Consider the following 19,749-nt stretch of genomic DNA (forward strand, 5'->3'; position numbering starts at 1 on the left):
TGTAATAGTAATATAGCTGAGCTCTTGGATCTATGTCCTGAATTGGGTCCAGAAGAGAGGGCAACGCGCCGGAACCGTGCCATCCCGGTCCAAATACAGGTCCTCACCACTCTGGGGGAAACCGGCTGTTTTCAGAGGGAAATGGCTGACAGCTAAGTGTTTTATTAAATAACTATTATATATAATCTTCAACTTCATCACTAAGGCTTGTTTGGATATAATATATAGCTCTGTTAAATCTTATTATATACGTCTGGTATATCGAAGCTGTCCCCGAGTGCCGTAATGCCTGCCGTTTTGAAAGATTTTATTAATAAAGGTTGTCTATAGATCCGGTTTCCATATGCGGTGTGACAACAGGCCGAAATTATAATTCAATTGGCAGCAATTCACGAGCGTCTGAGAGGTTTTTTTTTTTTTTCTCCGCCAGTCGTTATGATTCGGTGTAACGAAAGAACTGCCAGGATCATTAACATACTTATCAGCATTCACGAGGTGCTTTACATTGACTATTTATGGTTAAAAATGGGCGTGTACAGGGCGGGATAAGAGGCTGATCTATGTACGCACACTTGTAGTCAATCTGTGATTTATAAAGGGAACATTGCTTACAGGTGTGCGTACACACGGTTTTATAAATCTGACTTTTTTTTGGCATACGCCAATTTAGGCTTTTGGGCGTACGTACACTTATAGTAAGGATCCTACGCACAGTTTTATAAATGAGACCCCTGGACTTTTCCAGAACGCACAGATCGTCAGTCCGTCCCTGGCTGTTCCCCAAAATCCCGGGTGTTTTAAAACTTTCTTAGCGATAGAGGCAGTGATGTTAGTGTTTACTGTACGGGATTCTCACACCTCCTCAAAACACAGAGTGATGTGGGGTTGCGTTTCTCCAAACTTTTTTTCTGCTATTTACTCGCAAGAAAGGTGATAGCAAACCTAGACTCTTCTTCTGAGCGTCAAAAAAGGGCTCTCACTAACTTTCAGAGGTTGTAAACTTATTTCTATTCGGCAGTAGGTGTCGTTCTTCAAGTCATTTCTCATCACCAAAATACTGTGTGTGTGTGTGTGTGTGTGTGTGTGTGTGTTTGTGTGATCCTTCTGCTTTTACCCCATGATAAGTGCCAGCTTGTTTTCCGTTGGAACAATTCGATTTAGATTTGAATGAAAAATAGATTTGAATGTTAAATTGCTAGCTGTTTCTGATTGGCTACTGTTAGTTTTTGTAATAATATTAATAATAATAATAATAGATGGCATCATCGGCCTGCGACCTTCAGCACTCACTGGATCGGTTCGCAGCCGAGTGTGAAGCGGTTGGGATGAGGATCAGCACCTCTAAATCGGAGGCCATGGTTCTCAGCAGGAAACCGATGGAATGCCTTCTCCAGGTAGGGAATGAGTCCTTACCCCAAGTGAAGGAGTTCAAGTACCTTGGGGTTTTGTTCGCGAGTGAGGGGACAATGGAGCCGGGAGATTGGTCGGAGAATCGGTGCGCCGGGTGCGGTATTACATTCCATCTATCGCGACCGTTGTGACGAAAGAGAGCTGAGCCAGAGGGCAAAGCTCGATCTACCGGTCAGTTTTCGTTCCTACCCTCACCTATGGTCATGAAGGCTGGGTCATGACCGAAAGAACGAGATCCAGGGTGCAAGCGGCCGAAATGGGTTTCCTCAGGAGGGTGGCTGGCGTCTCCCTTAGAGATAGGGTGAGAAGCTCAGTCATCCGTGAGGAGCTTCGAGGTAGAGCCACTGCTCCTGCGTCGAAAGGAGCCAGTTGAGGTGGTTCGGGCATCTGGTGAGGATGCCCCTGGGCGCCTCCCTAGGGAGGTGTTCCAGGCACGTCCAGCTGGGAGGAGGCCCCGGGGAAGACCCAGGACTAGGTGGAGGGATTATATCTCTAACCTGGCCTGGGGACCACCCGGGATCCCCAGTCGGAGCTGGTTAATGTTGCTCGGGAAAGGGAAGTTTGGGGTCCCCTGCTGGAGCTGCTCCCCCCGCGACCCGACACCGGATAAGCGGACGAAGATGGATGGATGGATGGATGGATGATATGATAATACCTAATTATAGTTTGAATGTTACATATCTAGTCATTCTGATTGGCTTCTGTTATTTAATTTGAATGTCAAATGGTTGCATTTTTTTAAAAACCTGTAAATATATATAATTTCTATTCACATGGCTTTTTAGTAACAACAATAATAGGCCTATATTGGGGCATAATCATTAATATTCTGGGCAATTAGCCTACATAATATTTGATGGGGGGCATTAGGGACCTGGAAAATGGATAGGGGGGAGCTGGCACAAAAAAGGTTGAGAACCACTGAGTTAAAGGGATACTTCACCGATTAGCATTAAGCTTTTTATCAGTATGAACCCGGTAGTATTTTCGAATGACCGTGCTTCCCTCCCTCATGTCCCCCTGAGACGAGAGATCTCTGTATTGTCCATCCATCCATCTTCGTCCGCTTATGTGGTGTCGGGTCTGGAAAAAAACCTCTGATGATGCAAAAATCGTTATGTTGCGTCATTGTCATTGGAGGAATTTTTGGACATAGGCCAGAGACTACAGACAGTAGGAGCTAGTTCCGCATGTTTTCAACCCGTCCATAGGGGGTGGGACCTCACTCCCAAAATGTGCAAATAGCGTCAGCCATCTTGAAGCTAAACTAACAGGCTCTCTCTCTTTTCAGCAGCAACCTTGCAATTACGTGCATTCAAACTACCGCACATGTGTACCACCGGGATACATTGGTACAGATCAGAGAATATGCAGGAAACTTTATTACCGACGGAATACTCAACACACTACGCGAGCTTCGCCTGCTATGCAGACCAGCACCTCAACCTGCGGTGTCGCTTGATGCCGCTACCCGGGGAAGGGGACATCGAAAGTGGTGTGCGAGAAAGCGGAAACGCGGAATGAGGGCAGGAGTTCAAGCTAGGTGGAAAGCTAACGCTAGCCGGCCACCTGTCCCATCCATCCATCCTCCTTGCTTGTCCGCTCATTAGACAACAAACTGGACTACATCCAACTTCAACGAAACTCCCAACGCTAGTTCAGAGACTGCTGTGTTTTTGTTTTTGTGGAAACATGGCTGAACAAGTGTACCGGACTCTGCTATCCAGCTACCAGGCCTGCTAGCCTTCCGAGCAGATTGAGATGCTGCTCTGTCGGGTAAGACTCGTGGAGGTGGGCTGTGCATATGTTTACACAGACTAGGGCTGTCCCAAACGATTATTTTTTATACGATTAATCTAGTGATTATTTTTTCGATTAGTCGACTAATCTAACGATTAATTTTTTTATTAATCTAACAATTAATTAGCTATTATTTTTACACAAAACTAATTTCAATAAGGTTCAAATCTCTATTTATTAAAATTGTTTAACACTGCACTGTTCAAGTAAAATTAATTTGTAGTGCACTCTGAAGCCATATGTAGGCGATCAATCCAAACACAAAATAAATTCACTTTCAGGAGGAATACAAAAATAAAAACTTAAAGTAAACCGAGCAAGTGCAAAAAGAGTAGCCTGTATTTGCTTTTTTAACAGTAGGTAAAATAATGAATACGCTCTTGTTTAACATCCAAGCTCTTCTCTCTTTAATTTAACTTTAATTATTTGTATCTAAAGGCTGGTTAAGCACTGTAGGGAGGAGAAGTTGGACAGTTGTTTTTGACTCGTTCCAGTGATTGGTATATTTGGGTGATGGCGTTGGATATGCGTTAGCATGTTAGATGTATTTCCACTCACATACCCGACAACTGCTGAACAACGCCGACACACAGTCCTCGTCTTATCCCCCGCTCTCTCGCCTGTAGTCTACTACTGAAACTGACCCAAAGACCGATGTTTTTGAGGCGGGGACGGCTCTAGGCTGCAGCCATACAGTCTCGAAGTTTTGCCAAACTTGCGATCTTAAAGAGGCCGGCGGGGAACTCTTGTGGGTCGCAACCACTTGCCATGCTCGTCTCTTCGTGCTGCTATCTCTGACTCACTCACTGGACCGTCGACCTGATAAAAAACTGCAGGTGTTTCTCAATGTCAAGGAAGGATCCTTCGAAGACAGAATTTGTCCGTCGAAGGACCGTTCCAATGTCGAGGATCCTCTGAATCCCACCAAGGACTGAGTCCTTCATTCGGAGAATTTCCCATAGACGGCAAAGGATGCATATGTGTATCCTTCGCGCTCCCAAATCACCCACAATCCTATGCGCGCGTGTAGCACTTACTACGAGTAGTAGATAAGTTAGGACCAGGCTCTAGGTTTGGAGGAGCAGATTGTAGCTTAATAATAATACCCCAGACAGAAGAGTAAGTTTAAATGCCGGCTTGTTTATATAAAAGAGTAGGAAGAATTTAGAAGCAGATAGAAATAGTAAATGGTACCAAATAACACAGTTTACATACACAATTCACATAACATGGACACAATATTTGCACTTAAATGCAATCTATTTAAGTTTGAACCTTTCCTTTGAATGGAAAAGAAATGAAATACTATATTTCTTATCTTCAGTTTGATTCAACCTATTTGGATTCAAGAATGACTTTCAACTTAAGCTAAATTAAAGTTGCCCCTTTAATTTGCTATTTAGTTTCTATTATCTTGAGTTAACTCTTTAAGTTCTAGTTCTAATCTTAGTTAGTAATAAGTTCTTATTTCAACTTGGATAGGGCTATTTTAGAATCTCTGTTATTTCCCTATTAACCTGCTACACCAGTGAGCTACTGAACTAAGCTTCTGCAATATCAAAACCCATTTACCAGTTTGGCCAGTAGAAAATAACACAAGTAATGTAAAATCAAATATAACATTCACAGTTAAACAAAACGAAAAGCGGTGAATTATATTCAACATACAGTTCGACCTTAATCAGTCTCTTTTCAACGAGTGCAAAATCTTGCTAGCGACCACGTTGTGCAGTCCATACCAATCCCGCGTGGTGTGACGCAGAAGAAAAAGCGTCAGTTTACAGTGAGTCCGCTCTTATCGAGATCCCAAGTCCATCAAACTCCCTCGTATCAAAGAATTGTTGCAGACCAGTCCTACCGCAACCGGGATGAATGAGTTGGTGTCCTTGTACAACAGCATGCAGGTGAACCACACGGATGCAATGTGATTGTCAGTCGAGGATCTTCTCACGGGAGGCTCGCCATCTTTACCATCTGCTTGCAGCGTATAACGTGGCTTCAAGCATTCAAAACTTTTTACTTTCGGTTAACTTGCTAAATAACAGCAAAATAAACCACAGTCTGCCTGTGTATATATAATGTAACGTAAAACACTTCAGAAAATAAAATGAGAACTTAAAACAACGTTTTACTTTTACTTTTTACTTTGTTTCGCTCACTGGCTCAGTAACGTCTTTCTCCTAGCGTTCATCTCATGCACTGCTTTCTTCCTGCAACAGGAAGAGCTACAGCCATTCTGATTGGCTGATACAACGGCAGCCGACTTATTGGGAATTTAGCTCGTAACCCCCAGAGTTATGGTGCGTTCTTTTTGTCCACCGAAGTCGATTTACGAGTTGTTTTCCGGAGTTACGAACCGGAAGTTGCAAAAAGAACGCCACTGAGGTCGTATATACAACTTGTCTAGTTGTCTGAACCATTGACATTAATGGTGCGTTCTTTTTGTCTTGTAATCGCAACTAGTAGCTTGAGTGTGACGTCACATCCATGTCGGAAAACGAGTAACCGCGGGTTGTTGTGTTCTTTTTGTCACACAATACTACGAGTCGGAGAAAAGATGGATTTTTGTAACATTTTTAGTAACATTTAGGATTCTGTTCACCCAGTTATTGACATATTACACAAATATATTTCACAGTTTGATACATGAAAATTACGTTTTGATTAACGTTAACGTTAACGTTAGGCTACTGCTCTGCTTTCTGCTCAAGACTTGGCTTAAAGCCATTGTTGTCATAAAGCAACCGAGCGTCTCTAGCCAATTTCAGCTGCACAAGCTACAAAATAACTAATCAGGCGGTATTTAACTCCTAACAAGACTGTAGCGACATGCCAATAGGTAGCAGTATACAGGACTATGTGTACGACTTCTTCATTTGGTTACAACAAAGACAAAAGTGCTTAAAATTGTAGAAAACCACAATGTTTACTACGTGTGATGCACGACGTAGCCATCTTTGAAAGTGAACTCGGGGTCCTCTGAGTTCAGACGACTTGACGAGTTGTATATACGACTTCGGTGGCGTTCTTTTTGCAACTTCCGGTTTGTAACTCTGGAAAACAACTCGTAAATCGACTTCGGTGGACAAAAAGAACGCACCATTATGGTGCGTTCTTTTTGTCTTGTAATCGCGACTACCCAGTAAGAACACATACGTCGGCACGACGTATGCAATTGATCGCTTCGTCTGCAATTGATCGCGGGTCAAGACTCGGTTTAAAGCCATTGTTGTCAAAACAACTCGTAAATCGACTTCGGTGGACAAAAAGAACGCAGTAAGTAAGAACACATACGTCGGCACGACGTATGCAATTGATCGCTTCGTCTGCAATTGATCGCGGGTCAAGACTCGGTTTAAAGCCATTGTTGTCAAAACAACTCGTAAATCGACTTCGGTGGACAAAAAGAACGCACCAATATGGTGCGTTCTTTTTGTCTTGTAATCGCGACTACCCAGTAAGAACACATACGTCGGCACGACGTATGCAATTGATCGCTTCGTCTGCAATTGATCGCGGGTCATAAAGAAGAATAATGAAGCATCGTTTATTGAGCGTCTGGACGTCTTATTCAGATCACAATCTATACATCGCAGCTACGTATTAACTATGTCGTGAGATGTATTAACAGTTCCTCAGTTGTTCGCGGGTCATAATGAAGCATCGTTTATTGAGCGTCTGGACGTCTTATTATGATCACAATCTATACATCGCAGCGACGTATTAACTATGTCGGTGAGATGTATTAACGGTTCCTCAGTTGTTCGCGGGTCATTTGGAAGCATCGTTTATTGAGCGTCTGGACGTCTTTACTGTACACACACACTGATGGACAGTGAATCTGAATTCTGCCCAGCAACATATTCGCGCCACAGTCGATAAAGGAAGGGGAAAAAAAGTTGCCAGTCTACGAAGGGTTAGGATGGAGACTGCTTCTTTGCTGCTGTCAAATACCATGGTAAGCATTATTTCATCTTAACGTAACGTTAATACAAATATTTGGTTGGTGTTCATCAGACTAATAACAAGAGTTATAGTAAGTTACGCCATGTCATGGTTTAAAGTAACTTAAGAGCCGTTAGATCAGGCTAACATCGCACTAGCTGCCCTTTTTCACATTCATTTAAAATTAAAATATCCGTGCTCTAGCTAGTTAGCTTGCTATATGTACTAATCTGACTGAATCTGAATGTAAAGTTAACGTTACCTGCCAGCTATGTCAGTTGCAGTACATGCCAGTAACGTTAGCTAACGTGAGGCTGCTAGCTATAGCTAATTGAATGCTACCCGATATCCCTTAACGTTAATTTTAGATAGCTAGCTAACAGTAACAGTGCCGCACCTCAGTCATACTTTGCTCATATCGGTTGTTTTGGCTTTAATGGAACTGAAATCTCAACAGGGAACATTTAAAGCTGAAGACTTCATCAAAATGTAGCTATCTAAAGGTAAATTCGGCATGTAGCATTAGCTAGCTAGCTAGCTAGCTAATCTGCCAACTAACGTTAAATCATATTTAAAAAAGGTGAAGAGGTAAAGGGGCCGTCTAATGGCAGGCTAACGTTCGTACTTATTACATTGTGATTGTAATATTTTATTTTTACCCTGCTTATTAACTAAATGACACTATGTAAAATTAGTTTAGGACAGTTTAGCTAGTAAGACTGTGGTTCGTTTCTGTACACTCGGCATTAAATCTGGTTAACAACTGATTTTTAAAATGGGGTTGGGAGTGCCAACGGTCATAAAACATGAGTTATTAGCTAGATGGTGCCCGTTTTCGTGGGCTAACGTTAGCCTTCAAAACACTAATGAGCATCGTCACCTGTTACCATGATTTTCTTGCTGATATATCAGTAACGTTGATTAATTAAAATAAAAACAATTAACCTGGCAAGCTAGCGTTAGCTTAATGTAGTTAATGTCCAGTCACTTAACTTTAAGTTTTACTTTTTGTTGAAGCTAAATTGACCATAAGCCTAGCTAACGTTACATAAAACTGACATTAGCGGTTTATAATCGGCTTTAACAGGGACTAAACACGTTCGATGGACATATTGAATCACATTTGACTTTGAGATCAATACTATTATCAATATCACAATAATTGAATTGGTATATTTCTTTTTTTCCGTTAGAACGATGTAGCTAGCTATATGAGTGCATCTGTAAGATGTATGAAATACGTTGGAACAATGTATATATGTATACGTCGCGGAGAGAGCAGCTACATGTCATTGAAACGTACAGCAGCGACGTCCAGGGGACGTCGTGCCAGTGAGCAAACGAGCAATCTACTACGTATCCCCGAGGAATTTTAATTACATCGCCAATACATCGTGGCGACGTATGTGTGCTATAATGTTTATAGCAAGGGTAACTTTGGTAAACTGTTAGTTGATGTTTGTTTGCTTGTTTGTTTCACTAGTTATCCCTCATTAAAAAGGGGGTTCTTGTTAAGAATATCACCATCTTCTACAAAATGTCAGGAATACACTGTGTTCATTGCAAAACAGTAGTTACAATACTAAAAATACTGCATCCTCACAAAAGAGCAGTATTTTTTGATAGTAGCTTTCACATAGTGTGTCTGTTTTTATGTTGGTATGATGTATAGTGGAAGATCAGAAAACGTCGGCAGGAGGTGGGAGAGAAGGCAATGCAGAGATGAAGGACATCATACCACAATAATAGTTGTGTGTATAAGCCTGATCAACAAGTGAAAAGAGTCAGGTATGTTATTGTCATATTAGTTTGTTGCAGGATGCAAATTACACACCTGTAATCTGAATCTATCTAGTATTTTGGGCAGGCACAGTGCCACTCATGATTCTTGAGTTGGTCTATTTTTTTAACCCCCTGTGTGTTCAAGGGGTCCTAGACTTTCTCTATCTATTACATTGTACTTGAATTATTAATTACCTCTGTATATTAATCTCTTTCAGATAAGAGGAAAGAGTTTGAAAACTGATTTGACGACCGCTGCTGAATTGGCCTGCTAAGAGGAAGAGGCACTAATGATTCCAGAAGAGGAAGCCAAAGAAGAAGACCTACACAGACTTTGAAATGGGTAGGTAATAAACTATTATTAAATCATATCCATCTATCAACAGTAAATATTTTTACCCTTTGGAAGTTGTACTTAAGTTACATTTTGTATTCAAATGTAACCCTAATGTGCAGTGAAGGAGATATACCACACGTCCTTCCTGCTGCTGCCAGACTTTATAATCAACACTGCTCCAAGTAGACCACACGCACCCTATCTGACATATCATACGTGCAACATCAATGTACACCTTTTTATGCAAAATCAAAACTTACTTCGCGTGCAATACTGTGAATACCGTATTATTAAACTTTCTGTCTATATACTGAACAGTTTTAACTGCTTTATTCTTGCATTTTTACTGATGCTTTTGTCATTTCACTTTCCTTTTGGTGCAGTATCACTGAAAATGTCCTCCACTGTGGCATTAATTAAGGATCTTATCTTGTTTTAAATTTTTATATGTTTGTATTTTTCAGATCTCTCAATTGCCATGATGACTTTGCCAAATCATCTGTGGTAAGTTTACAAAACCGTAATTGAAAATGGGAATAGGAAGTAAAGAGAGGGCAGCATAAAATGACACCTTTGGTTTCAAAAGTAAATACTTTTTAAATAATTGTGATTACTATGAAACCTTGATGTTAGCCCTTTTAGAGAGAAAGTTATGGTATTTTTTATGGGACGATTTATAACATGCTATTTAAAGCTTTAATTTACAAAGTGATCTAAATACATATTGTCAGAATGGCACTTTAACAGCGGTTGAGGCTAGATGGGATACAGCTACGGTGACGACAGTTAAGTTTATGCACCAAAACGACTTGTTCAGGAAACAAACTCTAGAGGAACGAAACACGTTTTCCTGGGTGAAAGTATAACAAATATATTATTATATTAGTCTTGATTTTGCGGGATTTTTGTGTAACTTTTGGCCGTAGCTGTATCCCTTCTACCGTAAACAGCCCACCTTGAACTTCATCAAAAATGAAACTGAAACTTTTTTTTGCTACTGAAATAATTTACATTATGATAGAAAGTGGACAGTATAGTGTGACAATTAGTTTTTGTTCTCCAACGTGTACACACTGCTGTTGTGAAGCAGTGATATACAGCTCACGAGTGTGTAGTCAAAAGAGAGAAATACTGTATATTTCAGCGACTCCTACAGATTAAGAAAAATTATGAATTTTGTTAATAAATAAATGTTATTCTTGGCTCAATTGTTAAGTGTTTGGGTTCAAATAGCATTACCATGATCCCATAGGCATCCAAAAATTGAGAAAGTGACGTTTTTTAAAACTGAAACAAGGTGTTTGACATCCTGTTGTGTGTGCAAGCCCTTTTTATTACCACGGGTTTACAGACATGTCTCTACTGATTGGGTATCACCTGGAACACAGGCAATAATCGAGAGACACACCCACCAAACGAGAGAAAACATAACTCAAGCCGTTGCACACCGTTCCCAGGAAACGTGCGTGCCCCAGCTCTTTGCCTGAGGGGAAGCCCACAGTCTCAGATTTAAAAAAAAAACCTGGTTTAAGCTTTTAACCCTTGTGTTGACTTCGGGTCAAATTGACCCGTTTTCAACTTTTGTTTTATATCAGAAAATATGGGACGTAGAAATAAGTGCTGAAAATGTGTAGAAGAAAAATGTAATAATTTTTTTTCAAGGTTGACAGGAAGACAACACAAGGTAGTGTTTTTGTACATTAGCCCTTAGTATAGACCACAGTAGGATAATTATCCCCAAATCTAGCTACATACAAGAATATATTTTAATGTGTTACAGTGTGCTATTTTCTATAATGATTTGAACTTGTGTAAATTGTCTGAGTACCCTGAAAAGCGCTTTATAAATAAAATGTATTATTATAAGTAATTGTGTATGGTTTATCTATCTTACTTTAGCAATTAACGGGGAGGTGATGGCGCAGTGGATATGACATATGCATTTGGTGCAGGAGACCCAGGTTCGAATTCCACTGTGATACGTCAACCAATGTGTCCCTGAGCAAGACACTTAGCCCCTAGTTGCTCCAGAGGCGTGCGACCTCTGATGTGTATATATAGCAATTGTAAGTCGCTTTGGATAAAAGTGTCAGCTAAATGACATGTAATTCAATTTAGTAAAGATATTTAAAGTAATTGTGTGTTTAATTGTGTGTGACCTATACTGACCAGTTTTGTTAAATGGACTAATGCAGGATCAATTGATCGGCACATCTTCCTGACATCTGTACTACGTATAACAGATGTCAGGAACGATGTACCTGAGACTGCATCTGTAAGATGTATAGCAGATGTTAGAACGATGTATATAGGCCTGCATCTCTACGATGTATTGCATACGTTAGAACGACGTATATAAGCCTACATCTCTACGATGTATTGCATACGTTAGAACAACGTATATAAGCCTACATCTCTACGATGTATTGCATACGTTAGAACGATGTATATTGCCCGCATCTCTACGACGTATGGCATACGTTAGAACGATGTATATATGTATACGTCGCGGAGAGAGCGGCTATATGTCGCTGAAACGTAGCGGAGCGACGTCGCGGGGACGTCGTGCCAGTGAGCAAACTACCAAAATACTACGTATCCCGATGCATTCTGATTACATCGCCAATACGTCGCCACGACGTATGTGTGCTTACTGGGTAGTAGCTTGAGTGTGACGTCACATCCATGTCGGAAAACGAGTAACCGTGGGTTGTTGCGTTCTTTTCGTCACACAATACTACGAGTCGGAGAAAAGATGGATTTTTGTAACATTTTTAGTAACATTTAGGATTATATTCACCCAGTTATTGACATATTACACAAATATATTTCACAGTTTGATACATGAAAATTACGTTTTGATTAACATTAACGTTCAGCTACTGCTCTGCTTTCTGCTCCAGACTCAGCTTAAAGCCGTTGTTGTCATATATCAACCGAGCGTCTCTAGCCAATTTCAGCTGCACAAGCTACAAAATAACTAATCAGGTGGTATTTAACTCCTAACAAGACTGTAGCGACATGCCTATAGGTAGCAGTATACAGTGCTATGTGTACCTCTTCTTCATTTGATTACAACAAAGACAAAAGTGCTTAACATTGTAGAAAACCACAATGTTTACTACATGTGATGCACGACGTAGCCATCTTTGAAAGTGAACTCGGGGTCCTCTGAGTTCAGACGACTTGACGAGTTGTATATACGACCTCGGTGGCGTTCTTTTTGCAACTTCCGGTTCGTAACTCTGCAAAACAACTCGTAAATCGACTTCGGTGGACAAAAAGAACGCACCAATATATAATGGACCAATAGACCCCGTTGCTCTGGACGGAGACCAGTGAAGGCTATTAGAAGCACTTTTCCGGTGATCTCTTGCTTTACTGCGCAGCCTCCAACTGACAGAAACAACGTACATGTGATGTGAGCAACGTGTCTGAAAGTTGTAAGTCTTCTGGTAGCTGTGCCGAGAGAAATCTCAATCATTTCCAATCTTACAGAGATGGAGAGCAAAGGTATATGTAAGGAGATAACATAGGTACATGCTAATTATTGCTAACTAACATGCTAGTTAACATTAGTAATTAAACCTAAACAGCTAATATAAGTCGAAACTGCCTGCAAGCTTCTCCGGTACTATACGGTAATTCCTCTACTGTGACGGTAAGTCTCGTGGTTACGACCCAATCGTTAGCCTATTTTTATAAAAACGTCTGCTACGGAGCCATAACGTGAGGTACAAGGTAATGGAGCCTTTTATACATTGTTGTGTTTCTTTAGAAATAAACAACGGACAAATAGAGTCTTTAAACGCTTCAGATGTGAAGTTATTCACTGTCAAGTGACGTAAAAAAAAAATGGCGGTCATTGGAATGCTAACAAGAGGTGATCGCTTTGTAGCAACAAAATGGCGCCATCGGAGGTTCAAGTTCTGAAGCGAAGCTTACCCCCTTGGTCTGAACTCAGAGGACCCCGAGTTCACTTTCAAAGATGGCTACGTCGTGCATTACACGTAGTAAACATTGTGGTTTTCTACAATTTTAAGCACTTTTGTCTTTGTTGTAACCAAATGAAGAAGTTGTACACATAGAGCTGTATACTGCTACCTATAGGCATGTCGCTACAGTCTTATTAGGAGTTAAATACCGCCTAATTAGTTATTTTGTAGCTTGTGCAGCTGAGACGCTCGGTTGCTATATGACAACAACGGCTTTAAGTCGAGCCTTGAGCAGAAAGCAGAGCAGTAGCCGAACGTTAATGTTAATCAAAACGTAATTTTCATGCATCAAACTGTGAAATATATTTGTGAAATATGTCAATAACTGGGTGAATATAATCCTAAATGTTACTAAAAATGTTAAAAAAATCCATCTTTTCTCAGACTCGTAGTATTGTGTGACAAAAAGAACACAACAACCCCGCGGTTATTCGTTTTCCGACATGGATGTGACGTCACACTCAAGCTACTAGTCGCGATTACAAGACAAAAAGAACGCACCATTAGACAAGTTGATACATACCCTTCTCATCTCCGTGCGTGCTGTAAGGCTGTCTGACGGCTCCAGCGGCATCAGGCCAGCACAGAACATGCAGGTGAATGGTTCCAGTAATCTGTGTCATTACGTTTTTGGGTGTGTATATAATATAAACTGTTTTTCAATGTATATTTCTAACTGAATAATTATATTCAGATGGTACCTGTTTTCTGTTTCAATAACTTGTAAGGTATAGAAGCTCTAAAAAGACATTAACGAAACGTGTATCTTTATTATAACATTTATTCAAACATTACTACAGTACAGGCCAAAAGTTTGGACACACTTTCTCATTCACTGCGTTTCCTTTTTATTTTCATGACTATTTATTGTAGATTCTCACTGAAGGCATCAAGACTATGAATGACACATATTCGAATTGTAATTAACAAAAGTGAAAAACATGTCTTATATTTTAGATTCTTTAAAGTAGCCACCCTTTGCTTTTTTATTAATAAGGGAAAAAATTCCACTGATGAACCCTGACAAAGCACACCTGTGAAGGTAAAACCATTTCAGGTGACTACCTCATGAAGCTCATTGAGAGAACACCAAGGGTTTGCAGAGTTATCAAAAAAAGCAAAGGGGGGCTACTTTGAGGAATCTAAAATATAAGACATGTTTTCAGTTATTTCACACTTTTTTGTTAAGTACATAATTCCATATGTGTTCATTCATAGTTTTGATGCCTTCAGTGAGAATCTACGATGTAAATAGTCATGAAAATAAATAAACACATTGAATGAGAAGGTGTGTCCAAACTTTTGGTCTGTACTGTATATACTGTACACAATATTCAACATGAAGTGGCGATCAGACTCAGCTGCTGATGATGGTGTTTCCAGACTGCAGACAGAAGGAGAAAGCTTTAGGTTAGTCTAGTAGTTATCCAACCTGTCCTGGTAAGATTATAATTGTATCACAAATATATGTAAGCATACTGTAACATTAAGGTAATTAATGTAACTGTGTAGTGGTCTCCATTATGGTCTTAACTGACAACTGTTGACCATTTAACACACTTACACTTAGCTACCTTTACTGTATTAGTGGGTGTTTATCAATGGTGTTGCTATTATGACTTTTCATATGTTGGTTGTAGCCTTGTAGCTTGTGTGTCTATAGTACTATTTAACCAAGGGCGTAAATCTGATCTAACAGTAGGGGGGGACAATAAACAAGCAATTTTTGAAGGGGACACAAATAATACAGCCACAATTATACTCGTCAAAGACATGCGTACACTGAGGAAAGCCTTAATACTATCATTAGTGTAGCATGGAGACTGTACCATTATCCTTCTTTTCAGTGTTTCTCGTGATTCAATAAAAAAGATCTTGCGTCCTCCACATAAATATTAGGTTATGTCTGGGACAGAGGATATATACTTAAAGGTATTTTGTAGGATTTTCTTTTTCCGGGTGGATCATCAAAATGACTGGTCCTCCTAGTTGTCAATCAGTCTGGTGATATGTATACGTAAGGCCGTCGTACGTGCTCGTCCCTAGGTAGTTTTCGCTTTCTGCTCATGAGCACTTTCAGGTGTATATGTGTGGTGAGCTACGGTTTCAGCCGTTAATGGAAGCGCGCCGTTCTCACCGTGTTTCCAGCCCTGGCACAAGTCACGCACCGCGCACACACGGTAAACATCTCAATTTGTGAAAAAGTGCAAATCTTCTTTTGGAAAGTAGGCTTGTATGAGCCATGCCGACAGCAACTTGTAAACAGTGCACTCTCGTGCACACGTTTAATAGGCGTTCCCTCTCGGGAGCAGGCAGAGTGTTGCGCATGTGCATTTTTTCAAAAAGTACAGAGGGCGGTTCTTTTCTAAAATTCGGGAAAATCCTCCACAATACCTTTAACTGATCAGCCACTTAATTTCATATTGAGCAAAAAACAACTGTTGATCTCCACAATTAACCCTAATATAAGTTCACACACATAACGTAAGGCTTATCGCCGTGGTAATGTTAGTTGTAGTCGGTGCATTTCTATCCAACAAGCTAGGTAACGTTACACTATATTACACTAACATAGCGAACTTATTTGTCATGACTAATTCATTAATTACTCAGCATCATTTCCATATGAGAAAAGAAAAACTTAATCTGATGTTTAATGTGAATAAGACAGCTTTGAACCGTCTACTTACTACATTCCTGTCACTACCGATGTGACTGTCACCGTGAGTGTAGCGCAGATCCTAAAGCATGCAGTGGACCAAACCACTCTGAGGCAAGGGAGGGGGGACTCAAAATGTTTCTAAATTTAAAAAACACTTTTTGGGGTTTGTATTGTTTTACTGCTTACACAGATAGTTAAGTGTACATCATTATGTTATTTACAATACTCAGCATTGTTTTAATGATATTTCTAGGGGGGGACAACCCTTAGATGGGGGGGGGGTCGTGACCCCTCCGACCCCCCTGGGATTTACGCCCTTGTATTTAACCTTTCTCACTTGCAGTTTACTGCATATCATACTGCCTGTGGTGGCTCATTAGCTGGTAGTGTTTACCTTGTAGTTGCTGATCATATTTTGCACCGCATTTGTTTGAAAGCTAGAAGCTACAGGACAATGAGCTAATGTTACATACATGCAGTAAACTACAAGCTAATGTAAACTGCTACTGTAAGCTTAATGTAATTAAGATTAGTTAATGCAATCAATTCTCCTTACCAGTTAAGTGTTATGACAACTACAAACATGAACTGAAAACATGAATGAATTTTTAATTTATTGACATGGGATAAATAAGAGAAAACGACTATTGCTTACATTAAAGCCTATCAGTGTCGGTAACGTTACCTACCTTAGCACGTTGCGGCAAAGTTGCCGACAGAATATTCTCCTCCTGCAAGCAGACTGACGCTGATTCATATTCTCCATCTCAACAAAAAAAATTTAACAGCACATTTCACAGTTCCACATCCATTTCGTCCAGTGTTTTGAAATCATAGACAGTATATAGTTTCAAATGCAGCGCGGAAGTGAAGGCGGCGAAACATTTTCAATGATGCAAGCACGCAACGACGTGCACTTGCTAGCCTGTTCCAATCAAGCCCCCAGGAGGAGCGCCAAGTCTAAATGCCAACATGGGCTTAGCGTTAAGGGTGGTACTGCACCCCATGGCTCAGAAAGACTTTTCACATAGACATTACATGGCGAAAGAAACGTCTATATTTCAGCGGATAATTTGTTTTGGGGTATATCAACCTACCAGCCCGAACACTGAAAGGGTCCTTATTTAAAACGTTATGTTTTTAAAAAATTTAACATTCACTAGAAGCAAATCCAGAATTATTAAATTTGAAATGATGAACGCGCATAATGGACACGAGCAGACCCACGGGACTGCGCACTTCCGCTCAAATGACACATGTTCTCCCGAGGTCCTGTAGCTAGCTGTAATAATGGATATAGCTAATGGTTGTAATTCAACATGTGTTATATTAATACATCCATGGTATTATCTTATGAAGTTATGATACATCCGAGTGATGTATGTATGCTGTAAAGCCTGTTACGTGGATGTAACGGCATTAGCGTTTCCCAAACTGGCGGGGCTATCGGCTAGCTAGCTAGTTGCTAGCTAGCATGGCTGTATTAAGATCATGCCTACATAACGTTACTTCAGACATAGTGATTACATAGCCTTGGTTCTCTCTTATGATCCATCCGAGGGCTGTATGCTGTAAAGCTTGTAACGTGGATGAGAGATGAAGCCATGGATGAGCTCTGTTCACCAAACTGCAGGCTAACTACTAGCGCTAGCTAGTAGCTAGCTAGTAGCACGACATAATGATTAAATCTCCTTGGTTGTCTAGCTAAATACATCTATTGTTTCTTTAGCTAAGCATGTAAACAATCGAGAACAACGAAAATAGAATGTTTAACGTTAGCTAGTGAATATTTTAGACAATGAAAACGGCGAGTTCATGAGTTCGCCACTTGTAAGAGCCACGAGAGATAAGCTCATGAACGAGCATGTTGCTACTGGTTGCTAAGACAACACAAACAAATTGTTGCTAGTACGCGTGTCCACCGTGACGTCATGGGCCAAGAATGCGGAAAAGCCGAGCTCCATGTTGTCTTAATGCGCTTTTGAGCACTCTCATTGGAAGGTATAGGGCTTCCCGCCGAACACTGTATCCAGTTCTCTTAATACATCCATGGTTCCAATGTACATGCTCTCCGATTGCTTAGGAGGAGCCTGGCCTAGCCTCTGAAGGATCCTTCCTTGGAAGGACTAGTCCTACCAAGGAAGGATCTTTGACATTGAGAAACAGCTTGCATGTCGGCGGAGGAGCTCGGCTAGCTTCAGAGCTAAGTCGGGGCTACAGTTTAGGTGTCCCTAGAACCTGCGTATCCAACAGTAGTTCCGCATTACATTAGTTCCACATTACATTAATTAATTTGCACGCAAGTTTTATTTATTTAATTTATTTAGCGACGCATCAACGGAAATTATTTGTATCGACGCATTTATGTAATCGATGACGTCCCAGCCCTAACACGGACTGGTGCAGAAATGCGGTGCTTGTATCCAACTACTGCTCCCCGCTGGTGGAGTTTGTGACTGTTAAATGCCGACTATTCTACATTCCACGCAAATTCACGGCTGTGTTTATACTCAGTGTTTACATCCCACCAAGCGCTAATGCCACCCAAGGCGTTAGCTGAACTATATATATATATATATATATATATATATATATATTAAAAAATTAATCTATGCCCACCACTAATTAATTAGTGTGGCTTCGCCAGGTGCCGCATTAGACCAGGGGCTCATCTCCTGTTTCCAAAATGCATCACAAACTGCTTGGGAAAGCTGTTCTAATATGATAATTGGTGATGAAAATAAATCATGTTCAACAAGATGTACTTGTGTTTACTAACTGTTTATTCAGTTAAACATGAATTTTGAACTGTAGGCCTACATAAGAGGTCGTGATGAACTGTTTTACAGTCAGTAGCTTTGTGTCAATCAGTCCAAGCTCTATTTCTCCTTCTTCCACCAGTCACTCAGGCAGACCAGCTTGTTCACATTTTCTGGTGACAAACTAAATCTCCTCTTCTGCACAATATGGCCTGCTAAAGAAAAAAGTCTCTCGCATGGGACAGGCGCGGCAGGAGTCCCCTAAGTATTTGCGGGCAATGTGGGCCATCTTACCATAGACAGCACTGTGGTCCGACCACCACTTCAGTGGACACTGATCTAGACTGGCACTGGGCTCACCCCTTGTACCTCTCCACAGTATTGTCTTCTGGTGTCTCTTCATCTGATTCAGAGTCTGATCCCATCAGTAGCAGGGCTGTTTTCTTCTTGGGTGGCTCAGGGTTCTCCTCCCCGAGTGGCTGCAGAGCAGGTTCTTCTCTCTTCACCAACTCACTTAGCTTTGCCCACACTGGCTCCCTCTCTGCTCTGGGCAAGCACTTGAGATCCTTAAATCTTGGATCTAGAGCAGTCGCCACCTAATTATTGATTGATGAAAATTTCACTTTCCAAATCCAACCTCCATATTTCTTCATGACTCATTCATCTATTCATTGACCGATCTACTGGCTTAACAGTCTATAATGGTCAAACAATGCAGTTATCTTCTGGTAAGTCTGACATACCTTAAGCCATTCCAGGTTTATTTTCTTGCTCCGCTGGTTGAGGTCCTTGGTGAAGGCAGCTTTGAAACGCACAATATAGGCAGGATCATCATCTGAGATCTTCATCACATGCTGGAGGTGGCACAGGGCAGGTAGGACCACAGAGCAGGATACATACTCACCCCCACCAAGGAGCTCAGTGATGTACCTACACAGACAGACAGACAGACAGACAGACACAGAGACAGACACACACACACACACACACACAGACACACACACACACACACACACACACACACAGAAACAGAGCAATACATAATTAATGACTGATTCA

General features: G+C 40.8%; 1 protein-coding gene and 1 long non-coding RNA gene across 4 annotated transcripts in view; one reads left to right on the plus strand and one right to left on the minus strand.

Moving 5' to 3' along the window:
- LOC120550569 (neoverrucotoxin subunit alpha-like) overlaps positions 1-19,749 on the minus strand; it is a 55,743-nt gene that overhangs the window by 18,190 nt on the left and 17,804 nt on the right. The window lies entirely within an intron of this gene.
- On the plus strand, positions 7,058-9,760 carry LOC120550570. 3 transcript variants are annotated; one of them, XR_005637751.1, is made up of 4 exons: positions 7,058-7,168; positions 8,828-8,943; positions 9,156-9,280; positions 9,739-9,760. It is a non-coding gene; the product is annotated as an uncharacterized LOC120550570 (long non-coding RNA). The 3 variants fall into 3 exon arrangements; XR_005637748.1 differs by lacking the exon at positions 7,058-7,168 and adding an exon at positions 8,531-8,557; XR_005637749.1 differs by lacking the exons at positions 7,058-7,168; positions 9,739-9,760 and adding exons at positions 8,531-8,557; positions 9,394-9,482.

Source organism: Perca fluviatilis, chromosome 21 (genome assembly GCF_010015445.1).
Source record: "Perca fluviatilis chromosome 21, GENO_Pfluv_1.0, whole genome shotgun sequence".
NCBI lineage: Eukaryota > Metazoa > Chordata > Actinopteri > Perciformes > Percidae > Perca > Perca fluviatilis.